Below are 20736 nucleotides of genomic sequence, written 5' to 3'. Positions count from 1 at the left end.
TTAAAATTGGGTAGAAAACCTGCCTATAGGATTTAATTATACAATTTGAACTGTATGAGCACTATACTATTATTAGAAATCCTGCCTATAGGACTTTCATGGTCGTTTCGATTCTGCATCTTATATTTGCGTACTAAAGATCATGCGTATAGGACTTTCGTTCACTTCTGTACATTAGAAATCTTGCTCATAGGGTCCATACATGTTTTCAACAAATGTGCATTAGCAATCATGTCCATAGGATCTGACTGTTTGAATTAGCTGTCTTTCCTGGCAATTTGTTTCATTTCTGCCCATACATAGTTAATAGATATTATACTTATAGGATTTAAATCAATTCAGCGATTAGAAAGCATGCCTATAGGAAAATAAAATCTATCTTATTACGAGCTAAAATTAGTACTACACCCAGAAATCCTGTCTATAGGTCTTTAATTAATAAGCTCGTAGAAATCATGCCTATAGGATTCTGTTAATCGATTCTGAATTCAATCGCTCTTGTTAATCACTTAGGCAACGTATCTATAGGCCTTAATAATGATTTTGGGTCTTGTCGCACCCCCTTTTTCCTCGCGGAGTCCGAGTTTCGACATTCATCAGGAACAACTCATTTCCTTCTGGGAATTGGGAAGTCCTAGGTTTGTTGGCCTATAGGATCACATCTGTACAATACCCGGTAAGCCTTCCTCAACTAGAGGGGTTGCGCGTGGCATTGGCGCACAGGTCATCATATCCTTTACTACCCAAATACCTCCCCCCCTCCATTGGTCATAGCCTAAACTATTCTAGCAACCTTAAGGTGTATCCTATAAGTGCACTACCTGTCCCTTTACTTATATAGTCCCGGAGGTATTTAGGACTTCAAGTTAAGGTGGATTTAGACTCTCATACAGTAATTAAAAGGAGAAAACTCTAGGCGACAAACAATACATGTAGGACTGGACCAAAGATAGAATAATTAAAAGTCTCACATTTTACCTCCACAAATAGAGCAAGTAATTGCACGTCACAAATAACAGATTTCAGATATTTAAGAAAGGCCTTAGAACATGATATCTAGGTGAGCATGGCAAGCAGAGAATATGCAGTATTGAGTTATGGCAAAGTGTTAAAGACCTATTCAGTTTTCCTACTGAATTTTAGAACCTGTTGAATCTGGGCAGTCACAAATAAGCAAAGCAGTTTCACAGTTTTTATTAGACCCTGATTACCTATAGGCTTGCCTAGGCGTGAATCGGTAATATCCTATACACATGCTGTCTAAATACAATCAGAATTCTGAGAACCATTTTAAAACAGTTTGAGTTTATTAAATCCTATAGACATGCTGATATAGACGCTGAATAACTGATTTTTAGACTTATAGATGCTGGCAGCTAAATGCAGAAACTGGCTTTAGAATCCCATAGGCATGGCATCTAAATACAGTGATTAGTTTTAAAAATAATGCTGAAGACTGATTTAAACAGTGTTAACATGCAGAAACTGATGTTTTTAGTCAAGACTGATTAGTTTTAAAACCCTTATAGGCATGGTATCTAAGTAAACATCACAGCAAACTTACAGACATGTTATCCAGAATGCAGGATCGATTTTTGAATCCTATATTGGCATGATGTCTAAGTGGACAAACATTGTAGCAGCTTATAGGCATGGTATCTAGATAGACAAATATTATAGCAACTGATAGGCATGGTATCTAAATAAATAAGATATTGTAACAACATATAGGCATGGTATCTAAATAAATGAGATATTGTAACAACCTGTAGGTTTGGTATCTAGATAAACAAGATATTGTAACAACCTATTGGTATGGTATCTACCCTTTCCCAACGGGATATGTATAAGCAATCCTCCCTTTTACTAATTTCCCCAAAATCTATTTACAAGAAGTTATTATTACAGACCAACATTAATAATAATGAATTACAAAAATGAAATTCGCTACAACTATAAGGAGCCTGAATATAGGCCGAAAAGATAAACCTGACAGCCCTGGCCTTCAAAAATTCCACAAAGTGTTATAACCTCATAGTGCATCCAATAGTATCCTGGTGTGTCAAAGTTTCTAAGGGCCTCAGGACCCCGGGCAATGCTCACACCAGGAAACCTTCAAAGTAACCCCTTATAAGCAAGTTTTAGAAAGCCAACGCCAGTGTGTCAAAGTTTAGATGAGTCTCAGGGACTCCTAAGCAATGCTTACACTAGAGGGGCAATACCCTAGGTGTTCTAAGAATAGGAGTATTGTTTGAAAATAGGAATAGTTTTAAGAAAATAGTTTAGAAGTAAATAGAGTCATTGCAGCACTCTGAGGCAAAGGTTTCAGCAACCAAACAGCAAACAAAAACATGGTCACAAAGTTTCAAAGCAAAGATTCTCATTGCCCAAATTTAGCTTAGTTCATTAGTTAATGCTAGGTGTCATGTTTAGAACAAACAACTACACAGAGAAGGGAGCAGGGGTTGGGAACATAGGAATCCTAAATCAGGAACACATAAAACAGGGTGAGAAGCATGTTGATTAACACCAAGCAAGTTGGCATATTATAATAGCTAGTTTTATAGAACTTAATAGGACCTAATGGTGCTGATTAGAAGTGATAGACAGCAAACACATAAGTTTAGAAGGACAGATTATATAGCACTGCGTAGGGCATAGTAACAGGAGCAATCATACTGACTTAAAGTAGTAGACAGGAAAGACATAGAACCAATTACAGGAATAGCCAAGCCGATTAAAAGCAGTAAGACCTAAATACATAAGTAATTATGCTAATTGCAGCAATAAATAGGAAAGCATAAGTTTAAATATAGAAGTAAACATGTTAATTGAGATCAACAAACAAGAGAAGGCATGGATTTGGCTACACAGAAATAGTCAGGGCAATGAACAGGAAAACACATAGGCATAGCTTCAATGCGTGTGAAAGGATATTGAGAGGGGAGACATACCAAATAAAGACAGCAAACAAAAGATGAGAATGTGCAGAACTCAATGGTCTAGCCTTGGCTTTCAGCCGGCTAGACAATGTAGTAAATACAAGTAGCAGCAAGATGAGAGCAGAGTATGTGTGTGAGTGAGAGTTTCTTTTTTTGAATTGTGTTCCTCCCCTTAAGGCAAAATGAGAATGTGTATATATATGAGTCGAATAATGTAAGTGAATAAGGCAAGGCAAATTAACATTGCAGAAAAAGGTAAGGAAATAATCAAATAATCAGTCAAGCTTGACAAGGGACAGAAAATCAAGGAATTATTCCCATAAATTACTCGGATTGAGTTTCAAATAAGGCAAGAAGTGGGTTTAACAGCCAATTAGGGTTAGAGACCATAAATCAAGCAATCAATCACACGAATAAGGCAATCATAGGTAATTAGAGACTAATCAAGGGTTAGCCAATCCCATAATAGGCAAGAGATGCTAATTAGGGATATCTGGATTAAGGTAAGTGAGCAGAAATCAGTAATAAAACCATAGATAATTTAGTTAATTAGTCAATCATTCAAATAATAACGGATGAAAAATGTTGAAGTTACACAATGAACAACCAAGCAATCGAACTAGAAACATAAACATGCGAGAAAGATTAAACAAAACATAAGGATCTCAGAAAAACATTTTTGCAAAATATAAGCGGAAACCCTAAAATTTTTAGAAATACTTATGGTTGATTAATGGTAGAAAGATCAAGAGAATCTTAAAGAGCAGTCATGGAAACTCGAAACTACTTCAAACACAAAGATTCAAACAACAAATAATGAGAAAACCAAACCCTAATATAACAAGGTACTTAAAAATCGGTTATTCGGCAAAGAAATAAGGAAAAATCATTGACGAACTCAAAATTGCTCTAGATCTACAAGGATCTAAACAGATTCGAGTCCAAATATTAGGTTTTTTTGAAGAAAAAAAAAGGTAAAAATTATCTAGTCTTGAATAAGAGATTTGAGCCGTAAAACATCGATAGAAAGCACTCACAGACCATAGATAGACTCTTGGAGAGTTCTGAACAAGATCAGGACTAGATCTCTTCGAGATCCTTCCATGAAATAACAAAATCAAGCAATCAAGGGAAGTAGGAGGCCTGTAAGAGTCTCAAATAGCCATAGAAATCCATGGAACGGGTAGGAATCAAAGCTATTAGGGTTGGTTTTGGGTGGGTGCGATTAGGGTTAGAGTTTGGTCTCAAAGAGAATCAGAGAAGAGAGAGTTTCTGGGCGGCGGAAATGAAGAGAATAAAGGGGTTTTGGTGGTCGTTTGGGATTAATTATGGCAAGATTAAACGGGGTTACTAAGTCGGGTAGGTTTAATTGGGTTGGGGTTATTTTAAATTGGGTTTGGGCAGGTTTAATAGGCTAGGTCCGAAAAATAAAAGGGCTATTTGTTAAATACCCATTTTACTAATTAAAATAATTTTACAAATAGATAATGAAATGATAAAAATGATTTTCAAGACTGAAGGTGATTTTAAATAATTCTTCAATATTTAAAAATATAAAGAGTCAATTTCCGTATGGATAATGTAGTTATGCCTATGTAAGGGCTATATTTGCAAAATATGTAATTATAATCTTAAACATGCAAATATAATTATAAAAAAATGCAATTAAAATGTTTGAACACTCATATGATCATTAATGAAGAATTTATATGATTAAATCACCATAAAAATAATATAAGGAATAGTTTTGAACATTTATGTGATTAAAAATGCAGAAATAAATGGGCTTTGGGCCTTAAAAATTGTAGAAAAATTGTAAAATACTTGTGCATGTGTTGTAAATGCATGTACCATATTTTGAATACATTTATGCAAAATTTAAAATATATATGAGGGAAAAATTGGGTATCAATAGTTGCCCCTCTTAACCCGGGAAGGATGAAAGAGTTTTTCGGTAATGAAATGATGGTCAATTTTGACCGAATGGGTGTTTTGGAAAATATAGACCGGACCCTGGTCTTTGAGCTGCCTACATATTCCTGGTTTTACAGGAATCAGGCCATGTGTTGTTCTGGACCCACGGTTGAATGAAGCCGATGGAGTTATTACAGGAATGGTAGCCAGTTTCAGCAAAGGTTCTTTTGTGAAGGGTAATGTTGGATGGAGTTATGATTATGGGTCTGGAGTGTAACGAAGGGATTGTAGGGCAGATATCTGGATATCATAGAGTAGGATGGGTAATTGATGGGAATCGGTTATGAATGGCAAAGTGAAAATGGCATGAGAGGAAACTGGAGCGAAGGTTGCTCCTGTTTGGAAAACGGTTGCCTCCTGGATTACCTGCAAAACTTAAAATACAATGTATGCGAGTATATAAATGATGCAAATTCCCTTCGGACCATGAAAGATTGTCTTTGGACAGTGCAGATGACGTCCTTAGACTATGATGTCCTGGGCCATGAATTGTGAGATAGGAGATTCGCAGGCCATGAAATGATGTTCCCGGGCCATAAAATGGTGCCTCCGAACCATGACTCCTTTGAATAATGATATGCAAATTTGAGAGATCCTCAGGCCATGGCATGGTGTTTTCCGGCTATGAGGATGATGCCTTTAGACAATGACGCCTTTGGACAAGTTGGCAATATTTCAGCCCATGAGATGCAATAATATGATGCTAAAATCAACAAGGCAAGGCTTAGTCTTGTGAGGTTGAGGGCAGAGCTTAGCCCGAAAGAGGAGCAAATAGATAGCGCCGGAGAGACAGTGCTTAGTCTTGGCAAATAAAGGCGATGATTGGACTTATGCAAATAGGATGAAGAGGATGAAATACCTAAGGAAGTTATCAGAGAAGTTGAGAATTTTGAGAACAAACCTAAGTCCAACCTGGACGAAACCGAGGCAATTAATTTGGGAGATTCTGAAACCATCAAAGAGACTCGCATAAGTATTCACCTATCACCTTTAGAGAAGGAAGAATACACTCATTTCCTGAAAGAATATGAGGATATTTTTTGCATGGTCATATGATGACATGACTGGACTGAGCATATCCATAGTTGCTCATAAGTTTCCTACCAATCCAATGTGTCCGCCGGTGAAGCAGAAACTCAAAAAGTTGAAACTAGACATGAGCCTAAAAATCAAGGAAGAAGTCACTAAGCATATCAAAGCCAAAGTCCTCAGAGTAGTTGAGTACCCAACCTGGTTAGCCAACATCGTACCGGTTCTGAATAAAGATTGGAAAGACAGGGTATGTGTTGATTATCGGGATTTAAACAGAGCAAGTCCCAAGGATGATTTCCCACTGCCAAATATACACATTCTGATCGACAATTGCGCCAAGCATGAGCTCCAATCCTTTATAGATTGCTTCATGGGTTATCATCAGATTTGGATGGATGAAGAAGACGCAGAGAAAGCAACCTTCATTACACCGTGGAGAGTGTACTACTACAAAATGATGTCATTCGGTCTAAAGAATGTTGGGGCCACCTACATGAGAGCCATGACGACCATCTTCCATGATATGAAACTGAACTACACTTGACCTGATTCTCGTTTAAGAGGGGATACGTAGGAAGCCCTGTGGTTTTGGTCACATCTTAATAAAATCTTCATTTCCCCAAAACCAGAAACTAGGGTAGAATTTTGAGGAGGACCCTCATGTGACGACTCAACCGGTTGTCTTTGGAATTTATGCCTCGTTTCCCCATTAACTGCTTCCCCTAAGTTCATTTCTGCTATTCTATTTTGACAGGACGTTCGGTGTTGGGATTCGGAGTGTTTTGGGACACTTAGTCCCTAAATAAGAGCTTAAGTGTTGAAAAAATGGTCTGTAATCGGAACAGTGTGAAGATGGCCTCGGAATGGAAATCTGATGATTCCGTTAGCTCTGTTAGGTGATTTTGAAGGGTTGGGAGCATGTTCGGAATATATTTTGGAAGTCCGTAGCTCATTTAGGCTAGAAATGCCGAAAGTTAGTATTTTGACAAATTCCGGTTGATAGGTTAAATTTTGATCCAAGGGTCGGAACGGAATTCCGGAAGTTGTTGTAGCTTCGTTAGATGATTTAGGATATGCGTGCAAAATTTCAAGTCATTCGAACATGTTTTGGTCGGGATTTTGATCGAATGTGTGTTTTGAAGTTTCTAAAAGAACTTAGGCTTGAAGTTGATGTAATTCGATGATTTTAGTGTTAGTCGAGGTGTTTTGATGATTGGAACAAGTTTGCATAATATTTTAGGATGCGTTGGTGCTTTTGGTTGAGGTCCAGGGGGGCCTCGGGTGTGTTTCAGGTGAGTTTTGAGCAAGTACGGACACCCCGGAACTTAGAAAAATGGAGGTGGCAGCAGTGGAGACGCGGACCGCGCCTGGGAAGATCTGCAGGCTGCTGGTTCTACTTCGGAAGCTCATATCTTTTGATAAACATGGAATTTTGAGGTGATTCAAAAACGAAAGTTGTAGATCTTTGAATCTAGTTTTCAGAAACATATTGTAATAGGCATTTGGACATTTGTAGAGAAAGTTCCGGCATAAATAGTGAAGCATGTCACTGCAGTCAAATTGTTGCGCGGCCGCGACCATTTTTCTGCGGTCAGCACTCCCTGGGTGCGGACCGCGGTCATTTTTGTGCGGTCAGCACTGTCGGAATCCGAGGGGTACTCTATAAATACGAGGTTTTGGGTTTTATTTGATATTTTGACCTATAGAGCTCGGATTTTGGCGATTTTTCGAAGGTTTTTCAAGAAATTGATAGGGGTAAGTGATTCTAACTCAGATTTGGTTAGAATACATGAATATACCATTGAATTCATCATTTAATTAGTGATTTGAGATAGAATTTGGGAAGAAAATTGTGGAATCTTTCAAAAATATAAAATGAAGATTTGAAGGACCAAATGGTGCCGGAATTGGATAAATTTGGTATGGTTAGACTCGTGAGAGTACGAGGTTTTTGAAAATGTAAATTTTATTCGATTCCGAGACGTTGGACTGAGGGGCATTTTGGTCATTTTACCTATTTTCGCGCCTTAGCTTTGATTTTAATAGTGGAACTAGTTACTTGCGATGTTATTTACAATATGTAATTGGTTTGAATAGATTTGGGCCACTCGGAGTCGGATACTCGTGGCAAGGGCATTGTTTCTTAGCGATTTTTGTACCGGTTCGAGGTAAGTGGCTTGTCTAACCTTGTGTGGGGGACCTTTCCCCTTAGGATGTGCTATATTTGATAATTGAAATGCCATGTATGTGAGGTGACGAGCGCGTACTTTAGCTAATTGTTGAAAATCCGGTTTTTCCTTAAGTATTTCAATTGAGTTCTTTCCTTGTTTTATGCTACTTGTGAATTTAGCATGTTGCTAGTCTAGAAAGGCATGTTTAGTTGACTTAATTGCCTATTTGCTTAAATTGTCTGAATTGCATTACGTGAAGCATGTTGGGCTAGAAGTAAATGTTTACTTGGTACGAAATTAGCGTTTAATTTAATATTCTTGTGTTGTTGCTCTGTGTTTTACTTTGGGACTACGGGTTAGATTCCCGGGAGATTCCCCCTGCACATTTACTTTGGGACTATGGGTTAGAGTCCCGGGAGATCCCCGGCATATATATTGAGGATACCAAGAGATCCTCGGGATACCAAGAGATCCCAGGTTGATATTGAGGATACCAAGAGATCCTCGGGATACCAAGAGATCCCTGGTTGATATTGAGGATACCAAGAGATCCCTAGTACATATTGAGGATACAAAGAGATTCTCGAGATACCAAGAGATCCCTGGCTTATATTGAGGATACCAAGAGATCCTCGGGATACCAAGAGATCCCTAGTACATGACGAGGATACTAAGAGATCCTCGGGATACTTAGAGATCCCCGATTACTTTCCTTATGGTTTGCTTTCATCATTGTTTCCGTTATTGTACTCTTATTATCCTGCATAGATTCTTACTATAGGTTCTCAATTGCACTGCTTATCTTATCCTGACATCTTTATTTTTTTTTATAACCTCAGTAGGGGCCCGACCTTCCTCGTCACTACCCAACCGAGGTTAGGCTTGGCACTTACTGAGTACCGTTGTGGTGTACTCATGCTACTCTTCTGCACACTTTTGTTGTGCAGATCCAGGTACATCTGAGCAGGCATACCGCCAGTAGCTGTCAGGGAGCATTATTTGAGACTTGAGGTATACATCTGCTACGTCCGCAGATCTGCAAAGTCTCCTTCTCATTCCATCCCTAGTTGTTAGCTGTTATTTTGATTCCTCTCTTTGTATTAGACAAATTCTGGTGACTAGAGCAGTGTTAGACTTTTTGTAACCTGTGTTTCCCGTGGGATTCTGGGTTTTGGGATGTTACTTTCAGGAGTTGTGTATTCAGTGTATGTGCCAAGCGGCATCGTTATACACTTCCTTTTCTATTTAGTGTTTGTTTACTATTTTTATTTTGAACTATTAAATTCCGCAATGTGTTAGGCTTACCTAGTCGGGAAGACTGGGTGCCGTCATGACAGGTTCACAATTGGTGAACCAGGGTCGTGACACCTCAAAATTTCGGAGCAAGTCCAGTCGACGCCATCATATGCAAGACGGTCAGAAATTGGTTAAGTAACTGGCAGAATTTTGAGAAGGATTCTCAAAATTCCGGAGCAAATCCAACAAACTTCGTTACATGCAGAATGACCGAAGGATCACTTACTAAACTGGGGCCGAATTTTGATGAGGACCCTCAAAATTCTAACGCAAAGAAGTCGCAATGTCTCTAAAAGTGTCACAGTCATTAGTTTATCTAATTTACTGGATATTATACACCACCTCGTTTTATAAAATGATTATATTCTATCAATAAGCGTATATTTTCAAATTCTTTATTTCTATGGCCCCCAGGTGTTACCCAGAGTAACTCGAACAGGGTCTCCAAAGCAAAGCAAAACAAAGCATGCATACAAAGGCACGAACCAACCTCCCCGCAAAACTCACGATTTTTCTTTGAATGCAGGGACAAGGAATAACCACAGGCACGTGCGCCTTAAAATCATTACCTTTGTAACAACCGGACCGCCAAGCGCAAATATATCTCCAGCTAAGAAATATTATGCTCCTATTTGCTATTTATCCATATTTTCATAAGGCTAAGCATTTCCTTCTCTTTGCATGAGACTAAGCCTTATCTCAAATCGTGCATGAGGCTAAGCTCTGCCTCCATATTTGCATAAGGCTAAGCATTGCCTTCTCTTTGAATGAGACTAAGCCATGTCTCAAATCTTGCATGAGGCTAAGCCCTGCCTCCCTATTTGCATAAGGTTGAGCATTGCCTTCTCTTTGCATGAGACTAAGCCCTGTCTCAAATCCTGCATGAGGCTAAGTCCTGCCTTCATATTTGCATAAGGCTAAGTATTTCCTTCTCTCTGCATGAGACTAAACCCTGTCTCAAATCCTTGCATGAGGCTAAGCCTTGCCTCATAAACCTTGCATGAGGCTAATCCTTGCCTCCCTATTTGCATAAGGCTAATCACTGCCTTCTCATGAGACTAAGCATTGTCTCCCTCTGCATAAGTGTTGCTTTATTCTAAACTTTGCATTATCTTCTTCTCTCAGGGCTAAGTTCTTCCCCCAAACTCTGTACAAGGCTAGCTTTGCCTTGTTATTACCTTTGGTATCATGTCTCTACACTTCATGGACTGATGTATAGCCAACTTATCCAAAGGCGTCATAGTCCGAAAGCATCATCCTCATAGCCTGGAGACACCAAGTCATGGCCTGAGGATCTCTCAACACTGCACATCATTATTCAAAGGCGTCATGATTCAGAGGCACCATTCTCATTGCCCGAGAACATCATTTCATGGTCGGCGAATCCCTTATCTCATGATTCATGGCCCGGGACGTCATAGTCTAAGGACGTCATCCTCACTGTCAAAGACAACATTCATGGTCCAAAGGGAACTTGAATCATGTGTAAAATCTATATACTTGCATGCGGTGTGTATTTTAAGTTTTGCATGTAATCTAGGAAGTAATCGTTCTTCAAACAGGAGCAACTTTCGCTCCGGTTTCCGCTCATACCATTTATACCTTGCCGTTATTTCATATGTAACTGATTCCCATCAATTACTCGACTTTACTCTATGATTGTTCAGATACCTGCCCTGTGATACATCCATTACGCATTAGATTCATATTTATAACTCCACATAAACCCATCTGATACTATCCTTCCGTAAAGGAACCCTTTCCAAAACATACGACCATTTCTATAACAATTCCATCGGTTTCATTCACCATTGGGTCTAGAACTAGACACGGCCTGATTCCTGTAAAACCAAGGATATGTAGGCAGCTCAGAGACGAGGGTACAGCCCATATTTTTCAAAACACTCCATTCGGTCAAAATCAGTCATCATTTCTTTACCCGATAACTCTTTCATCCTTCGTAGGTTAAGAGGGGCAGTTGTTGATACCCAATTTTTCCCTCATATATTTTTAAATATGCATATATATTTTCAAAATAATGCACATGCATTTACAAAGATGCACAAGTATTTCTATAATTTTAAAGGCTTTAAATCAATTTATTTTTGCATTTTTATTATACAAATATCTAATAATTATCCCTCATATTATTTTTATGATGATTTAATTATCTAAATTCATCATTTATGCCCAAATAGTTCCTAAATATTTTAATTGTATTTTGTATAATTATATTTACATTTTTAAGGCTAGAATTGCACATTTTGCAATAATAGCCCATATATATGCATAATTAAATTATCTATGCAGAAAATGACTTTTTATATTTTTATAATATTAAGTAACTATTTTAAATTATTTTCATGCTCAAATGACATTTTTATTATTTATAAATTATTTTATTGATTTAATTGGGCATTTAAAATCTAGCCCCTTTCTAATTAATTTCGGACCCAGCCCAATACCCAATTACCCCTACCCAATTAAACCACCTGACCCAGAAACTCCTTAAATCAGGACCGTTGATCTCTAAGATCAACGATCTACATTACATCCGCCCTTTTTAACTTAACCAAACCCAATCCTAATCCCCATTATCCCGTCTCCGCCGCCCCTAAACGTTCTCATCTCCTCACCCTTCACCTTATCACCATTTTCCCCTTTGATTCCTATTAGAAATGGGATCCTCTCTTGATTCCCTGCCTTATTTGGTTTTACTTCTTTACTTGCTACCCGGTTTTGATGTTACATAAGCTTATTTGCCTCAAATGGCAAGTGTATATCAAGAGACTCGAACCAGGTCTGGTTCAAAATCTCTCATATTTCGATTATTCCCGTCCATGTTCATCCCAAAACCTGTGAGTACGAATATTTTTCGTATCTTTCAGGTAGGGTTTTGGATCTCTGGTTCAAACCAGATTTTGGTTCATTCTGGTTCGCTTTAATGTTATTATTTACCTTGTCACTCGTCGAATCAGTCTATTTTTGGTTGAATCTTTTACTTATCCTAAAACTAGGGTCTAAGATCTTTCCAGATCTAAAATGACTTCTTATTTTTCAGCATATCTATCTCTGTGTTTATAATTTCTTTACTATTTCTGACAAATTTCATTTACCCTAAATTAGGGTTTTGATTTTTAAAAAAAATGAAACCAAAGATATTGTTTCATCTCTGTGAATCTATTATAGTTTCTATTATAGTTCCTTCATTACTTCTGATTGATTACACTTACCCTAATTATTTTCATCTATATATCTTTGTATTTCTACCTATTCCTAGGGTTTTGATTATTTAAGTATTCCTCTTAATGTTTCTGTCCATTTGTCCTTAACTCTGGCGTTGATTGCTGACTAATTTTATTTACCCCAAATTAGGGTTTTTGAAATCTTTATTGAAATTTCAGTCTTTCCTTTCTTGTATGGTACTGATATTTTCCTATTTTTGTTCAATTTACTTGTTCTCATTACCCCCTACCTTATTTGATCCGGCATCTTGAATATTTGATTGACTTTGTATAATACTTTCCTTAACCTGAATAGTACTTGCCTGATTTTATGCTATTATGTCCTGTTAATTGATTGAAGCCGACTCTAATTGATTTTGAAGTTATTCTCATGCCTTATTTGTGTAGGACTGATTTATTACCTTATTTGTCTACCTCATTGAGGACTATTTAAACCCCTCTCCCCTTTCCCCTCTATGACAAAACTCGAACTCTCTGATTCTCACAAAACAAACTTAAGCTCTCTTTGTTCTCTCTCGTGTTCTGATTTCTGTACTGAGTGGTTATGGTTTGGCCGGCTAAAAGCCAAGGACAAATTGCTCTAGAATTTAACTATTAAAGGTACCTTTACTTGCTTTCTTCTCAGCTGGTATGCCGTAACCTTTGTAATTTCCTTCTCTATGCTTTGCTTGACTAGCCTGTTTCAATTCTCAGCATGATTCTATCCTTCACCTGATTATGTGATTCCATTTAGTGACACTATTAACCTAGGACTAATTAGTTTTGAATAATATGAATCCTCTCATGGGTTAGCCTAAGGTTTAATCTATTTCATGCATTGTTTGTTAATCCTCTACTTGTCTTGAACTTTGCACCCGATAAGCATGTAATCAAATATATTTGTTGCTTAACTCATATGTCTTGTCTGTTCAATTCAAATGTTTCTGCCTAATGCTTTTGTGACTAAGCCATGACTGTTTCAAATACAAGCATGAGTATTTAGCTTAATCAGATATCATCATGTTTGAACTATGTGCTGAACATGAACCTTGTTTGCTTCTTGGTGCAGTTCTGCTTGCAACTCTGTGTTCTGAACTTTCCTTCTTCTGAAATTGAACTATTTTAAAATCTCTCCCTTTTTATTTATGTACTATTTTTAAAAACTCCTACTCTTATCCATTTAGGTTCTCAACCACCCAAGTGTGAGCACTACCTAGGGTCCTTGAGAATTCTTTGAACTCTGACATATTGGGGTTGGTTTTCCAATCTTTTATGAATTCTTTGCTGAATATGTGGTTCTGGTGTGAGCATTGCCCGGGGTCTCTGAGTCTCTTTGGGAACTTTGACACATTGGAAGCCTAGTTTTAATGTGATGTGGATGAATCATTGCTATGTTCCAAAGTTGTCATGTGGGATGGCATGGTTCCTAGGTTTATTTGGGCCTATGAAGGCTCCATATAGTGTACGGATACCATTATGTAATTCATTCGGCTATTCTGGTCTGTAGTAACTATGTAATAATAGATTTGGGGATATTTCGTAAAGCTAGGTGGGATTATTCTTATATATTTCGTTAAAATTGGGTAGAAATCATGCCTATAGGATTTAATTATGCAATTTGAACTGTATAAGCACTATACTATTATTAGAAATCCTACCTATAGGACTTTCATGGTCGTTTCGATTCTGCATCTTATATTTGCGTACTAAAGATCATGCGTATAGGACTTTCGTTCACTTCTGTACATTAGAAATCTTGCTCATAGGGTCCATACATGTTTTCAACAAATGTGCATTAGCAATCATGTCCATAGGATCTGATTGTTTGAATTAGCTGTCCTTCCTGGCAATTTGTTTCATTTCTGCCCGTACATAGTTAATAGATATTATACTTATAGGATTTAAATCAATTCAGCGATTAGAAAGCATGCATATAGGAAAATAAAATCTATCTTATTACGAGCTAAAATTAGTACTACACCCAGAAATCCTGTCTATAGGTCTTTAATTAATAAGCTCGTAGAAATCATGCCTATAGGATTCTGTTAATCGATTCTGAATTCAATCGCTCTTGTTAATCACTTAGGCAACGTATCTATAGGCCTTAATAATGATTTTGGGTCTTGTCGCACCCCCTTTTTCCTCGCAGAGTCCGAATTTCGACATTCATCAGGAACAACTCATTTCCTTCTGGAAATTGGGTATTTGAAGAGTCGCCACCCAACGGATTTAAGGTGTGTTAGGGCATCTAGAGCAAATAACTCATGAAACCGGTTTGCATTATAAGAGACTTGGGTAAGGGCTCGAAATAACCTTGAGGGGAAGGTATTAGGCACCCCTCGCGGTCCACAACGGTGGGTCCCGGCCGAACTCAATTATGTAAATTAGTCATTTAATAAATAGGCAGTCTAAGCAGACGTGTAAGAAAATTTGACAGATAAGCAGTCTAAACACACATATGAGATAAATGAAATTTGACAGATAAGCAGTCTAAACACACATATGTAAATAAGATGAGGGAAGTCCTAGGTTTGTTGGCCTATAGGATCACATTTGTACAATACCCAGTAACCCTTCCTCAACTAGAGGGGTTACACGTGGCATTAGCGCACAGGTCATCATATCCTTTACTACCCAAATACCTCCCCCCCTCCATTGGTCATAGCCTAAACTATTCTAGCAACCTTAAGGTGTATCCTATAAGTGCACTACCTGTCCCTTTACTTATATAGTCCCGGAGGTATTTAGGACTTCAAGTTAAGGTGGATTTAGACTCTCATACAGTAATTAAAAGGAGAAAACTCTAGGCGATAAACAATACATGTAGGACTGGACCAAAGATAGAATAATTAAAAGTCTCACATTTTACCTCCACAAATAGAGCAAGTAATTGCACGTCACAAATAACAGATTTCAGATATTTAAGAAAGGCCTTAGAACATGATATCTAGGTGAGCATGGCAAGCAGAGAATAAGCAGTATTGAGTTATGCCAAAGTGTTAAAGACCTATTCAGTTTGCCTACTGAATTTTAGAACCTGTTGAATCTGGGCAGTCACAAATAAGCAAAGCAATTTCACAGTTTTTATTAGGCCCTGATTACCTATAGTCTTGCCTAGGCGTGAATCGGTAATATCCTATACACATGCTGTCTAAATACAATCAGAATTATGAGAACCATTTTAAAACAGTTTGAGTTTATTAAATCCTATAGACATGCTGATATAGGCGATGAATAACTGATTTTTAGACTTATAGATGTTGGCAGCTAAATGCAGAAACTAGCTTTAGAATCCCATAGGCATGGCATCTAAATACAGTGATTAGTTTTAAAAATAATGCTGAAGACTGATTTAAACATTGTTAACATGTAGAAACTGATCTTTTTAGTCAAGACTGATTAATTTTAAAACCCTTATAGGCATGGTATCTAAGAAAACATCACAGCAAACTTATAGACATGTTATCCAGAATGCAGGATCGATTTTTGAATCCTATTGGCATGATGTCTAAGTGGACAAACATTGTAGCAGCTTATAGGCATGGTATCTAGATAGACAAATATTATAGCAACTGATAGGCATGGTATCTAAATAAATAAGATATTGTAACAACCTATAGGCATGGTATCTAAATAAATGAGATATTGTAAAGACCTATAGGTTTGGTATCTAGATAAACAAGATATTGTAACAACCTATTGGTATGGTATCTACCCTTTCCCAACGAGATATGTATAAGCAATCCTCCCTTTTACTAATTTCCCCAAAATCTGTTTACAAGAAGTTATTATTACAGACCAACATTAATAATAATGAATTACAAAAATGAAATCGCTACAACTATAAGGAGCCTGAATATAGGCCGAAAAGATAAACCTGACAGCCCTGGCCTTCAAAAATTCCACAAAGTGTTATAACCTCATAGTGCATCCAATAGTATCCTGGTGTGTCAAAGTTTCCAAGGGCCTCAGGGATCCCGGACGATGCTCACACTAGGAAACCTTCAAAGTAACCCCTTGTAAGCAAGTTTTAGAAAGCCAACGCCAGTGTGTCAAAGTTCAGAGGAGCCTCAGGGACTCCTAAGAAATGCTTACACTAGAGGGGCAATACCCTAGGTGTTCTAAGAATAGGAGTAGTGTTTGAAAATAGGAATAGTTTTAAGAAAATAGTTTAGAAGTAAATAGAGTCATTGCAGCACTCTGAGGCAAAGGTTTCAGCAACCAAACAGCAAACAAAAACATGGTCACAAAGTTTCAAAGCAAAGATTCTCATTGCCCAGATTTAGCTTAGTTCATTAGTTAATGCTAGGTGTCATGTTTAGAACAAACAACTACACAGAGAAGGGAGCAGGGGTTGGGAACATAGGAATCCTAAATTAGGAACACATAAATCAGGGTGAGAAGCATGTTGATTAACACCAAGCAAGTTGGCATATTATAACAGCCAGTTTTATAGAACTTAATAGGACCTAATGGTGCTGATTAGAAGTGATAGACAACAAACACATAAGTTTAGAAGGCTAGATTATATAGCACTGGGTAGGGCATAGTAACAGGAGCAATCATACTGACTTAATGTAGTAGACAGGAAAGACATAGAACCAATTACAGGAATAGCCAAGCTGATAAAAAGCAGAAAGACCTAAATACATAAGTAATTATGCTAATTGCAGCAATAAACAGGAAAGCATAAATTTAAATATAGAAGTAAACATGTTAATTGAGATCAACAAACAAGAGAAGGCATGGATTTGGCTACACAGAAATAGTCAGGGCAATGAACAGGAAAACACATAGGCATAGCTTCAATGCGTGTGAAAGGATATTGAGAGGGGAGACATACCAGATAAAGACAGCAAACAAAAGATGAGAATGTGCAGAACTCAATGGTCTAGCCTTGGCTTTCAGCCGGCTAGACAATGTAGTAAATACAAGTAGCAGCAAGATGAGAGCAGAGTATGTGTGTGAGTGAGATTTTCTTTTTTTGAATTGTGTTCCTCCCCTTAAGGCAAAATGAGAATGTGTATATATATGAGTCGAATAATGTAAGTGAATAAGGCAAGGCAAATTAACATTGTAGAAAAAGGTAAGGAAATAATCAAATAATCAGACAAGCTTGACAAGGGACAGAAAATTAAGGAATTATTCCCATAAATTACTCGGATTGAGTTTCAAATAAGGCAAGAAGTGGGTTTAACAACCAATTAGGGTTAGAGCCCATAAATCAAGAAATCAATCACAAGAATAAGGCAATCATAGGTAATTAGAGACCAATCAAGGGTCAGTCAATCCCATTATAGGCAAGAGATGCTAATTAGGGATATCTGGATTAAGGTAAGTGAGCAGAAATCAGTAATGAAACCATAGATAATTTAGTTAATCAGTCAATCATTCAAATAATAACGGATAAAAAATGTTGAAGTTCCAAGCAATCGAACTAGAAACATAAACATGCGAGAAAGATTAAACAAAACATAAGGATCTCAGAAAAACATTTTTGCAAAATATAAGCGGAAACCCTAAAATTTTTAGAAATACTTATGGTTGATTAATGGTAGGAAGATCAAGAGAATCTTAAAGAACAGTCATGGAAACTCGAAACTACTTCAAACACAAAGATTCAAACAACAAATAATGAGAAAACCAAACCCTAATATAACAAGGTACTTAAAAATCGGTTAATCGGCAAAGAAATAAAGAAACCTTAAGGAAAAATCAGTGACGAACTCAAAATCGCTCTAGATCTACAAGGATCTAGACAGATTCGAGTCCAAATATTAGGGTTTTTTTGAAGAAAAAAGAAAGGGTAAAAATAATCTAGTCTTGAATAAGAGATTTGAGCCGTAAAACATCGATATAAAGCACTCACAGACCATAAACAGACTCTTGGAGAGTTCTGAACAAGATCTGGACTAGATCTCTTCGAGATCCTTCCATGAAATCACAAAATCAAGCGACCAAGGGAAGTAGGAGGCCTGTAGGAGTCTCAAATAGCCATAGAAATCCATGGAACGGGTAGGAATCAAAGCTATTAGGGTTGGTTTTGGGTGGCGTCGATTAGGGTTAGAGTTTGGTCTCAGAGAGAATCAGAGAAGAGAGAGTTTCTGGGCGGCAGAAATGAAGAGAATGAAGGGGTTTTGGTGGTCGTTTGGGATTAATTATGGCAAGTTTAATCGTGGAGCGTTGATCTTTTCAATGGCCACGATTAAACGGGGTTACTGAGTTGGGTAGGTTTAATTGGGTTGGGGTTATTTTAAATTGAGTATGAGGAATTGAAATTGACCTGGTTTAATAGGCTAGGTCCGAAAAATAAAAGGGCTATTTGTTAAATACCCATTTTACTAATTAAAATAATTTTAAAATAGCTAATAAATTGATAAAAATGATTTTCAAGCATGAAGGTGATTTAAAATAAATCTTCAATACTATAAAAATATAAAGAGTCAATTTCTGTATGGATAATGTAGTTATGCCTATGTAGGGGCTATATTTGCAAAATATGCAATTATAATCTTAAACATGCAAATATAATTATAACAAAATACAATTAAAGTATTTGAACACTCATATGATCATTAATGAAGAATTTATATGATTAAATCACCATAAAAATAATATAAGGAATAGTTTTGAACATTTATGTGATTAAAAATGCAGAAATAAAGGGGCTTAGGGCCTTAAAAATTGTAGAAACATTGTAAAACACTTGTTCATATTTGTAAATGCATGTACCATATTTTGAATACATTTATGCAAAATTTAAAATATATATGAGGGAAAAATTGGGTATCAATAGCTGCCCCTCTTAACCCGGGAAGGATGAAAGAGTTTTCCGATAAAGAAATGATGGCCAATTTTGACCGAATGGGTGTTTTGGAAAATATAGGTTGGACCCTAGTCTTTGAGCTGCCTACATATCCTTGGTTTTACAAGAATCAGGCCATGTGTTGTTCTGGACCCATGGGTGAATGAAGCCGATGGAGTTATTACAGGAATGGTAGCCAGTTTCAGCAAAGGTTCTTTTGTGAAGGATAATGTTGGATGGAGTTATGATTATGGGTCTGGAGTGTAACGAAGGGATTGTAGGGCAGATATCCGGATATCATAGAGTAGTATGGGCAATTGATGGGAATCGGTTATGAATGGCAAAGTGAAAATGGCATGAGCGGAAACTGGAGCGAAGGTTGCTCCTGTTTGGAAAACGGTTGCCTCCTGGATTACCTGCAAAACTTAAAATACAATGTATGCGAGTATATAAATGATGCAAATTCCCTTCGGACCATGAAAGATTGTCTTTGGACAGTGCAGATGACGTCATTAGACTATGATGTCCTGGGCCATGAATTGTGAGATAGGAGATTCGCAGGCCATGAAATGATGTTCTCTGGCCATAAAATGGTGCTTCCAAACCATGACTCCTTTGAATAATGATATGCAAATTTGAGAAATCCTTAGGCCATGGCATGGAGTCTTCCGGCTATGAGGATGATGCCTTTAGACAATGACGCCTTTGGACAAGTTGGCATTGTTTCAGCCCATGAGATGCAATAATATGATGCTAAAATCAACAAGGCAAGGCTTAGTCTTGTGAGGTTGAGGGAAGAGATTAGCCCGAAAGAGGAGCAAATAGATAGCGCCGAAGAGACAGTGCTTAGTCTTGGCAAATAAAGGCGATGATTGGCCTTATGCATATAGGAGGCAGAGCTTAGCCTCATGCAGGTTTTGAGACAGGGCCTAGTCCTATGCAAACGGAAGGCAGAGCTTAGCCTTATGAAAAATGGAGGCAGGGCTTAGCCTCATGCAGATGGAGACAGAACTTAGTCTCATGCAATATGCAGGACATGGCTTAGTCCCGTGCAAAGAATAGGTAGCATAGCCTTATGCAAATGGAGGCAGGACTTAGCCTCATGCGGGATTCGGGACAGGACTTAGTCCCATGCAAAGAGAAGGCAATGCTTAGACTTATGCAAAATGTGGAGGCAGGGCTTAGCCTCATGTAAAATATGAGACAGGGCTTAGTCTCATGAAAAGAGAAGGCAGTGCTTAGCCTTATGAAAAATGTGGAGGCAGGGCTTAGACTCATGCAAAATTTGAGAC

The sequence above is a fragment of the Nicotiana tabacum genome, chromosome 6, assembly GCF_000715075.1.
Source record: "Nicotiana tabacum cultivar K326 chromosome 6, ASM71507v2, whole genome shotgun sequence".
In the NCBI taxonomy this organism is placed as follows: domain Eukaryota; kingdom Viridiplantae; phylum Streptophyta; class Magnoliopsida; order Solanales; family Solanaceae; genus Nicotiana; species Nicotiana tabacum.
Note: the sequence above shows the minus strand (reverse complement) of the source record.